Source organism: Lemur catta, chromosome 4 (assembly GCF_020740605.2).
Source record: "Lemur catta isolate mLemCat1 chromosome 4, mLemCat1.pri, whole genome shotgun sequence".
NCBI lineage: Eukaryota > Metazoa > Chordata > Mammalia > Primates > Lemuridae > Lemur > Lemur catta.
The window spans coordinates 71628151-71644640 of NC_059131.1; the positions used below are offsets into that span (position 1 = coordinate 71628151).

Consider the following 16490-nt stretch of genomic DNA (forward strand, 5'->3'; position numbering starts at 1 on the left):
CTACATTCTCCCCCTTTTCTCATCTTGGGTCTCAGCGGCATGACAGCAGCGGGCTCTGTTCTTGTTCTCCCCACCCCAACAATCAACCAGCTGAGGAGCACGGGGGTGGCTGCACCAGGAGCACCTGCTGCCTTGGGTCCGAATTCTCTGACCCTGCAGTGACGCGCTGGTTCCTAAAGGAAAGCAAGCCACCCACCAGACTGAACTCTGATCCTACCTGGAGTGCAGGGCTCACAATGTTTACGGGAGGCCTAAAATTTGATCATTTCGTATCCTCCCAACTCTAATTACTTAACTTCCCTCACCACTTTTGTACTTAAATTTAAACTGTCTCAATATTACTAGCTTTAGTCAATTAGCTTTAGCTTTATTCATTTAAACTGTTTATTCACTCAGCCAATGTTAATGGAACACCAGGCGCTTTTCTAAAATCTGAGGACCCAGCAGGGAGCACAACAGACAGAAGTCCTGCTCTCCTGGTGGATGGTCTGGTGGGGGAACCGCACAATGCAAATATACGAATATACAAAATGACACCGGGTGGCAAAAATGGATTGGAGGAACGGTGGACATTGGAGCACCCCCCAAGTGATGCAGAGGACGATGTTGCAGACAGAAGAAAGAGCCTCACAGAGACCTGAGGCCAGGGCATCTCCTTGTTTTAGGGGGAGCAAGAGGCCCAGGGAGCTGGAAGGGCACAAGGCCAGGGGTGGGGATGAAGAGTGGGGGTGGGTAAGGGGCAGACAGGGCAGGCCTTGTAGCCGGGGACACGGCCAAAATCCTGTGTCACGTCGTATTTTAAAAATGTGCACATTCTGTCACCCCAACTGCAGTATAAGCACAGGACACAGGCCGAGGTCTCCCTGAGACTGACACTGCCTCTCCCCACAGAGATCCACGTGCCCAGGAGACCTTGATAAATTCTGACCCACTTGCTGTTCTTGGCCTCTCCCCCAACAATGCCTTTTTTCCAGAGCTGTACCCACTTGCTTTTGTAATCTTCTTTTGGTTTCTTCTCCATCCTGCAACCAGCTCCATGGGCACGTTCATTTTCCCTCTTCTCCCCACCTACCCCGAGCCTGAGGCCCTCCTTTTGGTGCCCCTGACATCCTCCCTGCCTTGCTGTAACCCACCCTGCACACACCCCCAACACCATCTCTGCAGGCCCCTGGCCTGTTTATTCATGGGAGTGTGTGTACAGGGTAGGTGATGCTGTCCCCAGGCCACCTCTCCTCTCTCCTGCCCTCTGTAACTCACACTGCCTGGTATCACCTAACACCGCTGAGCATTTGAGGCCCCTGGTGTTCAGGACAGAGTTGCATTGTGCCAAACCACAGAACCACTCAAATCTGCTAGAATTAGGTTAGGCTGCAAATAACAAAAAAAAAACACAATTGAAAAACAAAAACAAAAGCAAAACCAAACAACAAAAGCCCCTCCTGGGCCTCAATAAGCTAGAATTTTATTCTCTGATGAAAAAGAAGTCTAGAGGTGAGCAGATCACAGCTGGTGCAGAGAACTGACTACCCCTGTAGGATCTCGGGTGCCTGTCTTCCTGGTCTGCCATCCGCATGTGCCTCTCATGCTCAAGGCCACCTCATGATCCAGGATGGCTGCTGGAGGCCCAGCTATTACGTTTCAACTACAGGCAATCACTTTCTCATGCTGTCACCTAAGTATGCATTCTTGGGTAGTTTTTAAGGATGCAGGGCTCCTTCACTATGACTCAGGAAGGTAGCAGCAAATCACTCTCCCAAGTGTAACATGTGTGTTTACAGCAGCATCATTTGTAACTGTCAAAAATTGGAAGCAACTAAGATGGCTTTCAACAAGTGAACAGATAAGCTATGGTGCATATAATGGAATATTATTCAGCAATAAAAAAGAAAGGAGCTATTGACCCATAAAAAGACATGGAAAAACCCTAAATACTGGCCGGGCGCGGTGGCTCACACCTGTAATCCTAGCACTCTGGGAGGCCGAGGTGGGCGGATTGCTCCAGGTCAGGAGTTCGAGACCAGCCTGAGCAGGAGCGAGACCCCGTCTCTACTAAAAATAGAAACAAATTATCTGGCCAACAAAAAATATATATGGAAAAAATTAGCCGGGCATGGTGGCGCATGCCTGTAGTCCCAGCTACTCGGGAGGCTGAGGCAGTAGGATCACCTTAGGCCCAAGAGTTTGAGGTTGCTGTGAGCTAGGCTGACACCACGGCACTCACTCTAGCTGGGGCAACAGAGCGAGACTCTGTCTCAAAACAAACAAACAAACAAACAAAAAACCCTAAATGCTTATTGCTGAGTGGACGATGTGAAAAGACTATGTACTGTATGATTCCAGCTATATGACATTCTAGAAAAGGCAAGACTATAGAGACAGTAAAAACACCAGTGGTCGCCAGGGACTAGGGGCTAGGGGGAGAATGGATGAGATGAACATGTGGAACACAGGGCATTTTTAGGGAATGAAACCCTTCTGTATGCTACAGTAATGATGGCCACCTCTATACACTTGTTAAAACCCACAGAACCATACAACACAATCCTAATTTAAACCATGGACTTCAATGAATAACATATCACTACTGGCTCATCAATTGTAACAAATGTACACACTAATGCAAGAGGTAAGTAATAGGCAATATCAGTGGGTGGGAGCAGAGAGGGGAGGATATGGGAACTCTTTGTAGTTTCTGATCAATTTTCCTGTAAGCCTAAAACTGTTCTAAAAAATGAAGGCTGTTAAAAATACAACAAAAGCACTCTTAAAAAAGAAAGAAAGAAACAGAAGGAGAGGTCTCCACACACAGCACCGTGGGCAGCACAGTGGACCCTGCAGTGTAAGGGATGGTGGTGTGTGCTCCCTGTGGGATCAAGGACCCAGTTGAGAACCCGATGCAGTGGTTCTCAGAGTTGTCTGCACATTTTGGAATCACTTAGGGAGCTTCAAAAATTACTGCCACCTGTGCCCCAATCCCAGCAATTGCAGTTTAATTAGTCTGGGGTGTGGCCTGGGCTTTGGAATTTTTTTAAATTCCCAAGTGATTCTAATATGCAGCCAAGTTTGGGCTCCACTGAGCTAATGAAAGCCATGGCCCTCATTCCAGAGCAGCACCAGGGTCACCCTCACGTACTCAGGCAGATGATAAGGGGGTGCGGGTGGGCACGATCAGTGGACACGAGACCCAGCTCACCCTCACCCTCATGCTCAAAGTTCTTGGCCTTGCCTCTCACACCAACTGCCCGTGGCCCAGTAGCCCGGGCGTTCTCAGCTCCATTTGGCTGCTGGAGTCACAGGGGAGGTTTCAAAACACGCATGCCCAGACTGCACCCCCAACTGATCTCAGAGGGCAGGACCTGGGCATCAGCCCTTTTTAAAGTTCAGCTACAAATGAAAATAGCCACATCTGAGGCTGAGTCCTGGGGGAGCCACAGACACCCTCTGATCAGGGTCTAAAAGTCAAACACTAAGAAGTTCTCTCCAAATTCAAATCACTTAAATTTAGTTTGCCCTTTTTAAAATTTATTTTAAAAAGCAGTTTGAGAGTCTTGAGCTAAAGAGGTGGGCTAGGCCTCTGTAATTGCATGGCCACTCTCTCCTCCTCCAAGAGGTTCATGTTCTTAGCCAAAGTCCTCATAAACCTGGAGTGTCTCAGCCCCAGCTGCATGTTAGAATCACCTGGGAGCGTTAAAAAATCCTGGTGACAGGTACTATCCTAAGTGCATTGTAGAAACTAACTCACCTGAGCCTCGCCAGCACCTGAGGGAGCAGCACCACAGCATCGCCGCTGTACAGGTGTGGGATGTAGTGGCGGGGACAAGGTTCAAACGCTCCACAAGGCAGGGAGATGGGGGAGATGCCAGCTGAGCTGGGGTAAAGCATTCATGCCTGTCCCCGCAGGCCCAGTAGACCCCATGTCCTGACCCTGTAGGATCAGACAGAGTATCAGAGCTTGGCTGGCACATGCGGCTCTACAGCCGACTGACCACCCAGGATTAGAGCAGCCATATGCAGAAGACGCTGATGTCCACTGCAGGTAATGCAGGTGTTCCTCAAGACTCATCTACTCATTCAACAAAAACTACCTGCATCCCAGTGTGTACCTGGCTCATGTAGCTGCCAGGAACCCAAGAGATGACTAAAACTAAAAATAAAACAACGACATGGTCCCCACACTCTGGAGCTCAGAGCCTACCAGGAAAGACAATATTAACCAAAGAATGTACCATCAACTATGACTAAAGCCACAAAGAGTGGAAGAGGGACCTGAGCATAGAGGGACAGGGTCTGGACCTGGGGGCAGGGCAGGCCTCCCTGCTCAGCTAATGCCAGAGAAGCCAAGTAACTGAGTGGAATAGATGGAGGTAAGGAGGCAAAGTCAGGGGGCTGCTGGGGAGAGAGGAGAGCATCCCAGGTGGAGAGACTGGCACATGCAAAGGCCCTGTGGCAGGAGGGAAGATGGAAGAAAAGGAGGGCAGTGAGGCTGGAGTGCAGAGAGTCAGAGCAAGGATGAGATCAGATAAGCTGGGTGGGGTTGGCTGCCCACGCTGGAGGTGCCATGTATCATGCAAACAGTGTGAAGCTTGGGCGAGCATTCCTCATGCTTTCCAGCTCCCTGATTATTTGCAATAAGGGAAAATAATAGTATCTACTTGTTGGGTAGTTGTGGCAATTAAATGAGATAGGCCAAACCCTGGGCTTGGTGCCTGGCACAAATTAAGTTCTCTAGAAATGTTAGCTATTATTTTTAGTTAAATTACTTTTATTATCAGATCCAACAATAATATATTTTAAAAACAAGGATCAATTATGAAGTTGAATTACTGTTATTATCTAATTCTAATTGGAGACTTTGAAGGAGCCATGCCAGGCAAATGATGGCTCCGAGGGAGCTGGGCCACGGGGCCTCCTGGGTGGTCCTCCAAGTGTTTTCCTGCCTCTTTGGGTCTACACAACATTCTCACAGCACCAGCGTGGGGACTGAGTGCAGCTGGGGTGGCAGATCTGGATCCCAGCCCGCTTTCCCGGGCTTGGGGACAATGGGACCAGCTCTGTGGAATTAAGGAGTAAAGGGCGCCATGCACATGAACAGTGTTGGGCCCAAGGCCCAGGCACAAAAGTGCCCCACGTATGTGGGCAGCTGCCAGGGCCACCACAGGAGTTGTGATCCGCTGATGACAGGGTTGTGGAGCTCCAGCAGGCAGCTGTCCACAAGTGGGGCCCCCACTCCCGGGAGCTCCAGGAGGTTCTGATTGGCTCACTTCCTGCCACCCCACCAGGAGGCCGTCCTGACCACCAGGAGAGAGGCAGATCAGGTAAGGTGAGGACACCTCCTAATAAGACAGCAAAGAGCAGGAAGTGTCAGCCAGATGGACAGCCTCAAAGACTTTTGACTGCTTAAAAACCATCTGAGAAAACAAAAAGAAAAAAAAAAGCTAACCATCTGAGAATAAGTTGAAATAGAAATGGCCAAAACAGAACTACAGAAATTAAGAGGTGTAGATGGTACTTAGAACATCTGTGTTACTCAGTCCCTTCAGTTTATCTCATGATCTCTGCTTCATAAAGAAATAGATTTTTGTTTTGATAATAGCTATCACGTTTTGAGCGGCCACTATGCACCACGTGTTTCACATACATTATTACCTCTAACCCTTAAAACAATCCTGACAGCTCAGTGCTGGCAACTCAGGTGAGTACTTGTCAGTCCAAGCTCCACCTGTGTCCTCACACTGCTCCATGCCACTGGAGGGTTTTTCCCAAGGGATTGACTGTAGGACATTCTGCCTCCACTCCAGCCACCCCACCCTACACTGCCCCCAATCATGCATCCTCATGTTCCCATGCATGTCTCAAGAACTTACGATGAGGAGTCAGCCCAGGGCCCCAGTCAAAGATTGCTTTCGCTGATCCCTAAACTGTTTTCTTGATGGTGCATACATATCATTTTAAAATGTTTAATTTATGCCTCCAACAAATATATATTTATAAACTATATAAATGTAACATGATACTAATATGCTATATGCACATTATAAGTTATACTGAAAAAGGAACTTAAAAAAAGGTGAGCTACTATGGTCGAAGTCTTCACCTTAAGAAACTGGAGAAAAAAGAGCAAAGTAAGCAGAAGAAAGGAAGCAATACAGATAACAGAAATCAATGAAACCAAAAACAGGAAGACAATAAAGAAAGTCAAAGAAATCAAAAGCTGGTTCTTTGAGAACATCAATAAAGTTGATAAACTTTGAACCTGATTGATCAGAAAGAAGAAAAAAACACAAATGACCAATATCAGAACAAAAAAAGGGTCATCATCACTGACCCCACAGACATTAAAAGGACAATAAACAAATACTATGAACAAATCTAAGCCAATAAATTTGACAGATGAAATGAACATAAACTAGCAAAGTCTACCCAAGAAGAAATAGATAATATAAATAGCCTTATATCTATTAAAGAAATCAGATTTATAGTTAAAAACCTTTCCACACAGAAGACTAAGAGCCCCTATGACTTCACTGGCTAATTTTGCCAAACATTTAAGGAAAAATACTACTTCTACACAAATTCTGCCAGAAAACTGAAGAGGAGAGAATACTTCCCAACATAGTCTATGAAGCCAGCATTATTATGAAACCACAATTAGAAAGAGAACACCATAGACTAATAGCTTTATTAAAATAAATGCAAAAGATCCTAACAAAAATTTACCAAATTGAACACATAAAAAAATTAATACACAGATTGACCAAGTGGAATTTATTCCAGAATGCAAGAACGAATGAACATTCAAAAATCAATTTAATTTACCGTATTGAGAGACTAAAAAAGGAAAACCATTTGATTATCTCAAAATCCAATATCCAGGCCAGGCACAGTGGCTCACACCTGTAATCCTAGCACTTTGGGAGGCTGAGGAGAGAGGATTGTTTCAGGTCAGGAATTCAAGACTAGCCTGAGCAATGTAGTGAGACCCTGTCTCTATAAAAAATAGAAAAATTAGCCAGGAATGGTGGCACATGCTTGGCATCCCAGCTACTCAGGAGGCTGAGGCAGGAGGATCACTTGAGCCCAGAAGTTTGAGGCTGCAGTGAGCTATGATCATGCCACTGCCCTCAGGCCTGGGTAACAAAGGGAGACCTTGTTTAAAAAAAAAAAATCCAACATCCATTTCTGATAAAAATTCTCAGCAAAGTAGGAGTTTATTAAGGTTATATTATAGGATAAAAGGTCAATATACAAAAATCAGTTGTTTTTTAATATACTAGCAATGAACAATCTAAAAATGAAATTAAGAAAACAATTCAATTTATAATACATCAAAAAGAATAAAATGGCCAGAAGTGGCTCATACTTGTAATCCCAGCACTTTGGGAAGGTGAGGTGTGAGGATTGCTTGAGGCCAGGAGTTAGAGACAAGACCCTATCTCTATAAGAAAATTAAAAAATTAGCCAGGTGTGGTGGTGCACACCTGTAATCCTAACTCCTTGAGAGGTTGAGGTAGGAGGATCATTTGAACTCAGGAGTTCAAGGCTGTAGTGAGCTGATCATGCCACTGCACTAAAGCCTGGGCAACAGAGCAAGACCCTGTCGCCAAAAAAAAAAAAAAAAAAGAATAAAATACTTAGGAATTTAGCAAAAGAATTATGAGACTTGTACACTGAAATGTTGAAAGAAACTAAAGAAGATCTAAATAAATGAAAACATATCCCATGTTTGTGGATTAGAAGGTGAATATTGTTAATATTGTTAAGATGTTAATTTTACCCCAAATTGATCAATAGATTCAATGCAATACCAATAAAAACTCTAGCAAGACTTTTTTTTTTTTGGTAGAAAACAACAAGCTCATTCTAAAATTTATATGAAAATACAAAGGTTCAAAAGGAGCCAAAACAACTTTGAAAAAGAAGAGCAAAGTTAAAGGATTTAAACTATCCAATTTCAACACTTACAAATAGAGACACTTATAATGAAGATAGTGGGGTAGGCTTAGACATATAAACCAAGAAAATAGAATGGAGTCCAGAAATAGACCCACATACACATGATCAACTGATTTTTGATAAAGGTGCCAAGGTAATTAAGTGGGGAAAGAATAATCTTTTCAACAAATGGTGCTGGAACAGTGGATAGCCATATGTAAAAAGATTGACCTTACCCAATATCATAAACAAAAATTCACTCAAAATGGATTACAGACTTAAATGTAAGAGCTAAAATTATAAAACTAGAAAAAAACAGGGAGAGACCTCAATGACTCAAGTTTCACAAATATTCCTTAAATATGATACAAAAAGCACAAAGTATAAAATATCAATAAGTCAGACTTTATTAAAGTGTAAAAACTTTTGCTTTTCAAAAGATAATGTCATGCTAATGAAGAGAAACCACATATTGGGAGAGAATATTGGCAAAACATGTATCTAATAAAGGATTGTAACTAGATTACATAAAGAATTCTTACAATTCAATAAGAAGACAAACAACCTAGTAAGAACATAGGCAAAACAACACAAATAGACTCTTTGCCAAGGAAGATAATACAGATGGCAAATAAGCCCAAAAGAAGATCATTAGTCTTTAGGTAAATGTAAAGTAAAATCACAATGAGCTACCACCTATTAAAAAGATGGACCCTAACCAGTGCTGGCAAGGATGTGGAGCACTGGAAGTCTTGTACAGTCCTGGTGGAAAATGATAGAACCACTTTGGAAATGTTTGGCAATTTCTTAAAGATGTAAACATACATTTGCCATGTGACCCAGCCATTCCACTCCTAGATATTTACCTGATAGGAATGAAAACAGATGTCCACACAAAGACTCGCATAAGAATGTTTACAGCAGCTTTATTTTAAATAGCCTCAAATCTGGAAACAACCAAAATGCCTGTCAACAGGTGACTGGATAAACAAACCATGTTATATCCACACAATGAAATAATACTCAGCAATGAAAGGAAATAAACTACTGATTCATGCAATGACATGGATAAATTTTAAGACAATTATGCTATGTGAAAGAATCCAGACCAACAACAACAAAAAAGAGTACCTACATGTGATTCCATTTATATAAAAGTCTAGAAAATACAGACTAATTTGTAGTAAAAGAAAGTAGGTCAGTGGTTTCCTACAGACAAGAGTGGAGGCAGAGATCAATTATGAAGAGGCATAAGGAAACTTTTGGGGGCAATGGATATACTTACTAGCTTGATTGTGGTGAGGTTTTATGGGTATACATATATATGCTGTACAAGTACAAATGTGTACAAATTAATATATGTCAATTATACCTCAATAAAGCTGTTTTTAAAAGAAGGATGAGCTAAAATATTAATATAAATGTTAAGGTTTTCTTTCTGTACCCCAGTGGCTATCCCACCTCCTAGACCCCCACTTGACCAGACTTGTGCAGGCTGTGGCCTCTCCAGACACCCATGGGAGAGAACTGGGAAATTTCTAGAAGAACAACTCTCCATGGGAGGTAATTTCAGATTGATACTGATGTGGGAAAAGAAATACAGTATAGATAAATATATAACCAAAAATATACATATAAAATGTGGATTGTGCATTAATTTTGTTCCTGGAAATAATCACAAGAAACTATTACTAATGAGTACTTTGGGGGAGGAAGTAGTCGTGGGAGTGGCTGGTCAGGGAGGCTTTCAGTTTTTATTCTACATCTTTCTCTAGGATTTGAATTTGCTAAACTTGGTACATAGAGGACTTTAAAAAATTATGATAGGGGTTACTTGGGTGGTGAGACTACTGGCCATCTTATTTTTGTTTTATTCTTTTTACAAGAAGCAATTTTATGAATGTTATCTGGGAGAGAAGGAAGGTAGGAGGAAGAAAGGAAGGAAGGGAGGGAAGAAGGAAAAAAATGCAAGTAAACAATGGCAAAAAGAAAGTGGCCAGCCAGGTGTAGTGGTTCACTCCTATAATCCTAGCACTCTGGGAGGCCAAGGTGGGAGGATTGCTTGAGGTCAGGAGTTCAAGACCAGCCTGAGCAAGAGAGAGACCCTGTGTCTATTAAAAAAACAGAAAAAATTAGCCAAGCAACTAAAAATAGAAACAAAAAATTAGCCGGGTATGATGGTGAGCACCTGTAGTCCCAGCTACTCAGGAGGCTGAGGCAAGAGGATTGCTTGAACCCAGGAGTTTGAGGTTGCTCTGAGTTAGGCTGATGCCACAGCACTCTAGCCTGGGCAGAGCAAGACTCTGTCCAAAAAAAAAAACAAAGTGACCCATGAAATGGGGGCCTGTATAAGAGAACCCCAAAGCCCAAGTGTCTATGATACCAGAGCTCCAAGAACAAAGCGAAAAGTGTGGTGACCAAGCAACGAAGAATAAAGGGTCCAAAGGCCCTGCTCATGAAAATGAAACTTATTTTGTTCTTAGAGCTGAACATCTCGCCCACTTTCAAAATATCCAAAGAATGTACTGGCCAGGGTCATTCTATTTTTTTATATCCCCCTCCTCCTACACAAATATTACAGAAGCTCATACAGAATGGAATGGGTAGGTAAAAATGAACAACATTGTCTTGGAAGCTAATGGGAAAGAACCCACGCGTGCTTTGCTCCTTTTCTAAAGTGTTTCAATCTTGCCGATGGAGCTCCTTTTCTTGAGGCACTGCTTCGAGACTGGTGCTGGGTTAATGGCCAGTCCTACACTGGCTCAGCCAAAACATTTTTGTTAAAGAAACATGAGGTCATTTCTCTCAAGCAATTAGTTGCACAAGAATATGTTTGCTTTCAAAACCAAATTCTACCATACACACACACAAAAAACTATTAGAGCTAATAAATGGGTGTAGCAAGGTTGTAGGATACAAGGTCAATATACAAAAATCTGTTGTATTTCTACACACTAGCAATGAACAATCCCAAAAGGAAATTAAGAAAACAATTCCATTTATAATAGCACCAAAAACAATTAAATATTTATGAATAAATTTAACAAAAGAGGTATTAGACACATATACTGAAAACTGTAACACATTGTTGAAAGAAATTAAAAAAGATCTAAATAAATGGAAAGATATCCCATGTTCATGGATTGGAAGACTTATTATTATTAAGATGGCAATACTACCCAAAGTTATCTATAGAATCAAAACAATCACTCTCAAAACCCCCACTGTCATTTTGCAGCAATTGACAAGCTGATCCTAAAATTCCTATGGAAATGCAAGGAACCCAGAATAGCCAAAATAATTTTTAAGAGTATAATACTTGGAAGACTCACACTTCTCTATTTTAAAACTTACTATAAGCTACAGTAATCAAGAATTTAGAGAGACCAGAAATAAACCCTTACATTTATGGTCAATTGATTTTCAATAAGGGTGCCAAGACAATTCAATGGGGACAGAACAGTCTTCAGCAAACAGTGCTGGGACAACTGATATCCACATATAAAAGAATGAAGTTGTACTCCTATTTCACATCATATACAAAAATAAACTCAAAAATGGATCAAGGACCTAAATTTATGAGCTAAAATTATAAAACTCCTAGAAGAAAACATAGATGAAAATTTTCATGACCTTAGATTAGGCAATGGTGTCTTTAAGTTTGACACCAAAGGCACAGGCCACGAAGGAAAAAAATAAAATAGATTTCATCAAAAATTAAAAACTTTTATGCATCAAAGGACACTACCAAGAGAGTGAAAAGACAACCCACAGAATGAGAGAAAAATATTTGTCCAAATCACATAACTAGTAAGGGTCTAATACCAAGAATATATAAAGAACTCCTGCAACTCAACAAAGACAAACAATCCAATTGAAATTGACTAGATATTTTCCCAGAGAAAATATAAAAATGGTCAGTAAGAACATGAAAAGATGCTCAACAAGCCTAGTCATCAGGGAAATGCAAACCACAATGAGATATTACTTCACACCCACCAGGATGACTACTATCAAAAAGATGGACAACAACAAATGTTTGCAAGGTTGTGGAAAAATTGGAATCCTCATGTGTTGCTAATGGAAATGTAAAATGATGTAGCCACTTCAGAAAACAGTTTGGAAGTTCCAAAAGGTTAAACACAGAGAGCTACCATGTGATCCAGCAATTCTACTCTTAAGTATATTAATACTGGGTAATTAATATATACCCAAGAGAAGTGAAAACACATGTCCACATGAATATGTGTATGCAAATGTTCATAACAGTATTATTCATAATAGCCAAAAGGTAGAAACAACCTAAATGTCCATCAATTGATGAACAGAGAAGTAAAAATAAATGATGACTGATATACGCTATCACATGCATGAACCTTGAAAATATTGCTAAGAAAAGAAGCCAGAAAAAAAGGTCATATAGTGTATGATTCCATTTGTATGAAATGTCCAGAATAGGCAAATCCATAGAGACAGAAAGTAGATTAATAATTGCCAGGGGTTGCAGGAGGGAAGAATGGGGTGTGACTGCTGATGGGCGAGAGATTTCTTTTTGGGGTGATGAAAATGTTCCGGAATTAGACAGTGGTGACGGTTGAACAACTGTAAATGTACTAAAAACCACTGAATCATACACTTTAAAAGGGTAAACTGTATGGCATGTGACTTATATCTTTAAAAAAACAACAATTTCATCCTCATCTTGCCAAATATTAATAAAGCCCCACTTTGCCTGCAATGGCCCCAAATTTTCAGTCTCATTTCCTACTCTGCCCCCTTTAAGGAAGCCCCCTTCTTCCCACCTCCTTATCTGTTCCCACTGTTCTCTACTTCCCTTAAATCTCTGCACACCCAAATCCTATTCTCAAGGCTGCAAATCAGTGGTTTGTAGTTGAATGATGTCTGCAGATGGGTTCATAGTGTTTTTTAAATTGTCATTGTTAACTGAATTAGTTACCAAGAGGCGATTTCAAGTAAATATTCATATTCTGGCTGTGGCAGATTCTGTTGGCTGCCCATCCAAGAACCCTTATCCCCTTCTTCTCTGCTAAGGGAACTCTGGTTTTGTTCTGGTGTCAGCTCAAGGAGGTGCGTCCACCCCAGCAGAACTATGTCATTCCACTCACCTTTGCAGAGGCTCACCTAAGGTGGCTACTTGAGCAGTCAGAGCTCTGAGCTGCAGGCAACAGAAACAAGCTCTGGCTACTTCAGCAGAAAACAGGTTTATTATATGCCGGAAGACACTCTACCACATAGCCAAGTAAGCTTAGGCTCCAGGGTCCCTCACTTGCATGAGCCCCTGTGAGTGTTCTAGGGTAGGTAGGGAAGCCAGGTTGCAATCAGCAAGCATTGCTATGAGCACATTTCTGGAAACTATCCCAGAGAGATAGAGCAGAAAGGGACTTCAATCTCCAAAGGTCTAGCACTCGGTATGATTTCTTTACTCATGCTAAATAGATGTTCACGTTCATACTGAATGTTAGAATTACAGATAAGGATTTTAAAGCAGCTATTACAACTGTGCTCAAGATGGTAAAAGAAAATAAGCTCATAATGAACAAACAGGAAATCTAGTAGAGAACTAGAAACTATAAAAAAAATTAAAGAACCAAATGGAAATTCCAAAACTAAAAATTCAAATATCTAAAAGGAGGCTAGAAAAGCGAGTCTCCTAGGTTCTACCTGAAAGGGGTAGGATTCATGAGGCTGGAAATTCTTCAGGTATAGCCAGGGTGTTCAAAAGGCACTGGGCAGATGGAAAACTTGGCAAGTATCCTCTAAAGCCTGTGACCCAATTCTGTCTAATGAAACAAAATGGAAATAATGTCCTGATAAAAAGAGAGGGAAAGTATGAGTGGTGATGACCTCTTCTGCCCTATCCTTTCCCTTTCTGCCTTGAACACTGTTGTCTCATGAGAACATGATGTCTGGAGCTATGGTAGCCATTTTGCAATCTTGAGGGAAAGTAGTGACAAGGGCAGACACAGAATCCAGAGCCCTGATACTACAGATCTGCTGAACATATCATGGAATCACCTACCTCTGGATTTCTTGTCATGTGTGACAACAAACTTCTCTTAACTGAGTATTTGTTACTAATGGTCAAAATATATCCTAACTAAAATGTGGCTTCTCTTGAAAATGGAATGATCTGGCAATACTGGACCTACATTTACCTGCACCAAAACTGGTGCAGACAGCCCCTTTAGACAGGGCAGGAGCTCTCTTGTCTCTGAGCTCACTTGGTCCCCGTAGGCAACTGGGTTTGCAATCCCTGCCCTACCTATCTTTCCTGAGATGGCTCAACTGCCCCCTCTTCTACAAAGCACTTTCTGATTCCTGCCTCCCCACACCCAAGCCCCACCAATCTAGAAATAATTACTCTCTCCTTTGCCTCCTTGTTATCTCCTACTGTACTTGCTCATTTCCTCCCCTCCTCCCTGGCTATCAGCCTTCTGAGGACAGGGACCATGCCTTGTTCATCCCTGTACCTCCCTTTGCTATTTAGCGAGGTGCCTGAACACAGGAGGTACTGAATGCATCTTTCCTGAATAAATAAATAAATACTCCCTGCAATGAAGAGTGGCAATGTTCTCGAACATCCTATTCTCTAAGCTCATCAAGAGCTTTGCACAAGTGATGTGTGCTGCTTCTCAATCCAGGAATATAATTTCCCGTCATACCCCCTATACCAGTGTACCCTGGGCTGCTCAGCCCTCAGCCCCAGTCACTGGAGCACACTCATAACAGTCAACGCTCTGAAGTCCAGGTCCCAGGCCCTGTCCTGGGCCCCTCCACTCTCCCCTTACTCAGGGAGTGGGTTGGAATAAAGACAATTGCATAAGACCCTTCCCACATACTCTGGGAAGAACTGTCGGTCACCACAAAGTCCAGAAAAGACAGAAGTTTACATGCACACAAATCTCACGTTTTACATATGAGAAAGGATGGCCACTTGAAAACACACACATACAATCATGGATACAGAAAGGAAGGGAGTCAGCCTTCTGCCCCGAGCTCTGTACCCCAGAGCCCTGCAGTCCTCTCAGACACACTCAGAGCACCCAGGTTGTCAGTGAAACCTGAGGAGCATGACTTCCTTTTGCATCAATCCTGGATCTAATCTACACTTGGAAATGCTTCCTGAACTGGTGGTCGATTTTAGTTCTAACTTTTGGCAGATTCTCTCCTGGCACCTGGCTCTTTGCTCTCTACCAGCCTTTTTTTGGTTTTTCCAATTGTGGTAAAATCCACATAACATAAAATTTACCATCTTTACCATTTCTAAGTGTACAATTCAGTGGCATTAAGTACATTCACATTGTTGTGCAACCGTCACCACCATCCACCTCCAGAACTTTTTCATCTTCCCAAACTGAAACTCTGTATCCATTAAACAACTACTCCCAATTTTCCCCTCCTACCAGCCCCTGGCAAGCACCTTTCCACTTTCTGTCTCCATGAATTTGACTACTTTGGGTACCTCATGTAAGTTCAATCATATAGTATTTGTTCTTTTGTGTTTTATTTCTCTTAGCATGATGTTTTCAAGGGTACATGTTGTAGCAGTATCAGAATTTCCCTTTTTTTTTTTTTACAACATATCATGACATTCAAAGAAATGCCTTCCTTTTAAGGCTAAATAATATTCCGCCATTATGTGTATACCACATTTTGTTTATCCATTTCTCACTGGACACCTGGGTTGACTCCACCTCTTGGCTATTGTAAATAACACCATTAAGAACCCAGGTATGCAACTATCTATTCAAGTCCCTGCTTTCAGTTCTCTTGTGGTCCCAGCCTCTGACTTTCCCCTCATCAGTAGAGATCCTCTAGATCAGTTTCTATTCCACTAAGCAGAGGAACAGAATTCCAGGTTGGGCTTTCATGTAATGTCCACAGGAGATGTTCTAGAGTCAGGAGAGCCAGATCTGAGCTGACCAGTAACCCGGGAACTGGTTTCTGGCCCCTGTGATGGAGGGTGAATCAGAAACAACGTGGCAAGAAGCAAAGGAGGGTAGGACATCCCCTCTGCCTCTGCGGAGGAGACACATACCACTGCACAGAGGACAAGAGCAGGACAAGGGAGGCCTCTGTTCCCAAAAGGGCAGGCATGCCACAGAGACGGCCCCCGGGGCTCCAAAGGGCAGCTGGGGCTGCAGGGGCAGAGGTTACAGAAAGGGAGAGGGTGCTAAGACTGGTGCTATTCAGAAGACCTCAGTTAGCGGGGTCCATGGTGGGGTGTGGGGCAAGTCTGGAATGCTCTAATTTGACAGATGGCTCCCCAGCTTAGTCAACTCCTAAAGCAGAAGAGGCACAAAAGCAGAAACTCAAAGGTCTAAGGGGAAAACGGTGCATCACAGGTCTATAACCTTGGCCTTCAGAGCTATGTGCTTCTGTGCTTTGGCAGGAGGGAGAGCAGACTACAGTTGGGGCAAAGGCGGGGTCTGGGCACCTGTGAATCCCTCTCACCATCTGCTGTAAGCAACTTTTAACTGGTTACATGATATTTTTTGGTGCCAAAGTGTCTAGGTTCAGGTATTGAATGATGACAG

At 42.5% G+C, this 16490-nt stretch overlaps 1 protein-coding gene across 1 annotated transcript in view; it reads right to left on the reverse strand.

Moving 5' to 3' along the window:
• The window catches only part of FAM178B (family with sequence similarity 178 member B), an 83084-nt gene that overhangs the window by 45685 nt on the left and 20909 nt on the right, over positions 1-16490 (reverse strand). The gene's annotated exons all lie outside the window — the stretch shown is intronic.